The sequence below is a fragment of the Diabrotica virgifera genome, chromosome 1 (genome assembly GCF_917563875.1).
Source record: "Diabrotica virgifera virgifera chromosome 1, PGI_DIABVI_V3a".
NCBI classification, from domain to species: domain Eukaryota; kingdom Metazoa; phylum Arthropoda; class Insecta; order Coleoptera; family Chrysomelidae; genus Diabrotica; species Diabrotica virgifera.
Genome location: NC_065443.1, coordinates 52,075,539 through 52,080,709, shown reverse-complemented (window position 1 = coordinate 52,080,709; position 5,171 = coordinate 52,075,539).

Genomic DNA, 5,171 nt, shown 5'->3' with positions numbered 1-5,171 from the left:
CAATTCATGCTTAATCTTAATTGCTATTCATTATTTTCGTACCGAAAAGCGGTTTCATGGCGATTGCTATGTATCGGGACCGTGCAAGTTCGGAAAAGCGACACCTGGTTTCATAGCTCAGCAACTTTTTTCGCACTTTTAATTATATTGGCCAATTATATTAGTCCTGGTTGCTGGACAATTGTCAAGGCCGAAGCACAAAAAAAAATATAACAAGAAAAAGTAAGATGAGGTTATGTTATTAAAAGGTAAACAATTGCATGTAGTAAATAAAATTGGTTATTAAAATGCAGTACTGCAAGCAAACTACAATTAATTAAATTTATTTTATATAATAATTGCATATCATATCAATATTGGAGTTGGAATGTTCATTTAAAGATGGAGTTACTACAAATACAAGTATCTTTGGATGGTGAAATGATTATGAAAAGCAGGTTAGGTTTTAAGTACCTAGGATCGGTATTACAGAGTAATGGAGAAATAGATGGTGATGCATGCAATAGAATTAGGGCTGGATGGATGAAGTGGAAAGAAGCGAGTGGTGTGTTGTGTGACAGAAAAATTCCAATGAAGCTGAAGGGAAAGTTCTATAAAACAGCCATAAGGCCGGCTATGATGCACGGAACTGAATGTTGGGCAGTGAAAAAGAAAGAGGAACAACGAATGCATGTGTCGGAAATGAGAATGCTTAGATGGATGAGTGGAGTGACCAAGGAGGATAAAATTAGAAATGAGTATATTAGGGGAAGTCTAGGTGCGGCACCAATTGATGCCAAAATGAGAGAGCATAGGTTAAGATGGTTTGGTCATGTTCAACGTCGAGACGTTAATCACCCAATACGAAGAATAGCTGAAGTGCAGATTCCTGGAAGGAGTAGGAGAGGAAGACCAAAGAAGACCTGGGGGGGGGAGACGATAAGGCAGGACATGTTGGTAAAGGGGATTAACATTAATATGACCCAAGATAGAATTGTGTGGAGAAATGTAATTAGGGAAGCCGACCCCGCATAGGGATAAGGCAAAGAGAATGATGATGATCATATCAATATTGTGGAGCAATTATTGATTAGAATTGAATTAGATATTATGTCCGGGGATTATTTGTCCAGGGATAATTTGTGGGGATCTTTTGTCCGGGATTATTTGTCCGGGCATTATTTGTCCTAGCTTCTTAAAAACAATGACTGCGTACTACCTGCAGAATTCTCTGAGATCCGATCATTCTAAAATTTAGTTTGTACCTTCCACCTTCGCGCAAAGGAAACTAAACGAAAACTTCAAATTGCGTGGAATAGTAATAAAAAAACACACAAACCAACCTAAATATCTTGGATTTACTCTGGACCCTTACCTATAGACAACAGTGCATAACAACGGGAAGGAAAGTAACAACTAGGAACAGCATATTCGGGAGGCTAACGGGAAATAAATTGGCTGCATGTCCTAGGGTCTTAAGAACATCGGCAGAGGCACTGTGTTTTTCAGCTCCTGAATATGCGTGCCCCATTTGGAACATATCTGCCCACACCAAATAAGTTAACACTGCGCCGAATGAGGCATGCAGGATAGTAACGGAGTGCATGAAACCAACACCACTCTCAAATCTATATAAAGCAGCCGGTTTTGCAGAAGTCTCAACACGCAGAAAGGTTGCAGAGCACATAGAGAAAATTTATAATTAAAAAATATAAAAAAAATATTTTTAAAAAACGCTTTTCTTTGGTTACGAGTGATTAAAATTAAACATATACAAAAATCAACTAAAAAGCAAAAAATAAAAAAAAATGAAGAAATGTGACACATTTGTCAAAGAAAAGCGTGGCGCGTCTTCATCGAATAAACGTTTTTCGCACTACGCTTTTCTTTAACGAATGTGTTCGATTTTTTCAATTTTTTTTTTGCTTTTTAGTTGATTTTTGTGTAATATGTTTAATTTTAGTCACTCGTAACTAAAGAAAAGCGTTTCTTAAAAATATTTTTTCATATTTTTTTATTTTTTACTTTTTAGTCTTACACTTTTCAAACATTAAAATATATCGTCATGTTTATTAAAATATGTATAAAACATATGATGTACAAACATGAAAAATAGTCGGAATCGGCAAAAAAATTTAAACTTTATTGTTTATTTATGAAGCATAACGTAAACAATTAACGTAAAAAGTGAAATTATGTATAGTTCATATAATTAGCTACAATCTGTAAAAGTTTCAAGTTTCTTCATTGTAAAAAACAAGAGAATTTAAGCATTTTCCGTTAAAATCGTTTTTTTATTTAAACAATTAATAGACAAACAAATTTTTTATTGACTATTCGTGTATTGTTCCCGCGAATGCATATGTCTGCAAATTTTTAGTCATTTGCATTGAAGAAAAGGCAGTCAAATTAACGTCCAAAGATTTGACCCAAACGATTGAACTAAAGAAAAGCGTTTAATTAATTAATATGACAAAACGAATTCTAATGTTAATTGTAGCACAAAATGTCTCTACCGGTGGTTTTTCTAAGACTACGATAAAAACACGAATTTTTTGAATTCGAGTTTTGGTTGAAGTTTTGTTTCGTATCGTATTGAAATTTGACACGAATAAACGCCGATTTATATATAAACAAATATATGAGCGTTCAAAATTTGAAACTTTATTGTTTATTTATGAAGCATAACGTAAACAATTAACGTAAAAAGTGAAATTATGTATAGTTCATATCATTAGCTACAATCCGTAAAAGTTTCAAGTTTCTACATTGTAAAAAATAAGAGAATTAAGCATTTTCCATTAAAATCGTTTTTTTTTATTTAAACAATTAATAAACACAAAAAAAATTTATTGACTATTCGTGTATTGTTCCCGCGAATGCATATGTCTGCAAATTTTCATTCATTTGCATTGAAGAAAAGTCAGTCAAATTAACGTCTAAAGATTTGATGCAAACTATTGAAGTAAAGAAAAGCGTTTAAAAATCGCGGATGAGCGGCATGCCCTATAGTTCGAACACCACAAAAGCGACAAAAATCCTGGAAAAGCTTCCTTGGACCAGTGCAGGATAAACCGCCCGAGTATTTTCATCTTCCCCACGTACATTGGACCGGCCAGTTTCTAGGCTTTAAAACGTGGAAAACTATGAATAGGATAAGAATGGGGGCAGCTCCAGTAAAATCAGACATGGAAAGTGGGGGGAAATGGACCAAGATAATGTGAACTGTGACTGTGGAGAAATACTGTTCTGAAGCTATTTTCTTGTGAGATCTTAATACAATTTACTATTTTTGTTAGGAATAATCCACAATTTTATTTTAAAATAAAGATTATTTGACTTTTCGATATCCGAAGTGGAAAGACATTCTCTCTAGACATTTCCGAAACAAAGAGGCTACATCAGCGCAATATTTTTTTCCCGAAAGTTGTGCGAACTTTCAACAGTGCGGCAACAGTGGGTCGGCAGTACGTGACACTAATACTATCAAAAACGAAGGCACAGTATTGTGATAATAATAATTAGAGATAGTGCAAACACTCCTGACCATGGAGCTGCGCGAAGGCGGATATTTTCACGTTGAGTACAGTGCGTTTCGCATGGAAGTGCGAAATTTAGTCTACTGCGCCGTGGTCACGAGTGTTTGCACTACCTCTACTATACTCATAGGCGCGCTCAATGTTGCCACGTCAGTCAAGTTCGATTTCTTGTTGTATGTAGATAATCAATTTTAATAATACCAATGTGATACAAAATACCAATACACAAAAGTGTATTTTTTTGTTTTTCTTAATGACGGTACCAACTCGTTTTTGTAATATTTTATCTAATTATAGTAGTTTCCACATACTAACATATTTCTCAAATTGGGCTCTTTACCGCCATTCTTTATTATATTATGTATATGTGTGCCAAATATCTCGACAAAATATTCAAAATTACAGCTGTGATCTTGAACGGCGTTTTCCGCGCGCTAATGTAGCGTCTTATTTTCTTTCTATGTTCTGTGAAAAAGACGTATAGTCGAGAGAAATAAGGTTTTTGTCAGGACACTTGAGCAGCCAGGTTGCAATTGGGTTTTTTGAGTACTATACTCGTATACCTAATACATTATAAATACAAAAATGTCCGTCAGAGTTCGCACGAGAATTTTAGTTATTAACAAATGAGTGTCAAAAATGACAGTTTTTTCGTTTAGAGTATTCATATTTTAGTAGATAGCAAAGGTTCAAAATGGCAGTTTTAGAATTTTAGTTCGATCATTTGTTGCTTCGCTAATTGGAAAATAGACTAAAATTCCGAAAATAAAAAATTTGCTATAACTTTTGCGAAAATGAATTTAAGACTTTGATATTGCATGAAAAGTTGAGAGAACTAAGGAGGTATCATGCACAAAAAATTTCAAGACGATTCGTCAATTAGTTTAAATTTTATTCAATTTGTTTATCCCAAAGAACTTTTTTTGCAATGTTATTGTTCAGAAAATAATAATGATACAGAAATTATGTGAAAACTACATGAAAGAAGAACACTTCTGTTTTCAAAAATTTTTTAAAAATTAATAAAAAGTCATTTTTATCATTCCGAAAACATGTTACTAAAGTATAGTCATTTTTGGCTTAAAAACTATTTCAATAGCTTTGTTAATATTGACTGTAGAGTAAATCTACTTTGGGATTTCAAAAGCTGGTATTTTTACACGAATTAAAAAAAAACTTTTTGCCTTGGTTAATTATTGTGGTCAAAATTAGCCACTTTTATTATTTAATTCACAGTTACTTCTGTATACATAAAATTCTCATACAACAGTGTTAGTTACCATACTCCTCCGAAACGGCTTGACTGATTTTTATGAAATTTTACACGTATATCCTTTAGGACTGAGATAGGTTTTAATCTATTTTTCATACTCATAAATTATAAGGGGGGTTGCCACCTGACATTTTTTAAAATTTTTTTGGACAAAATTATCCACCCTAATTTTATATGGTGTAGAATAAAAAAATACATACAACCCTTAATTTTCACCCTTCTATCACCAACCCCTATTTTTTAATAGCCATCTATATAATTTACATCCATAAAATTCTGCTGTCACAGTCTTAGTTGCAGTACTCCTCCGAGACCGTTTGACTGATTTTTATGAAATTATATAATGTACATTCGGTAGGTCTTAGAATCGGTCGTAATCT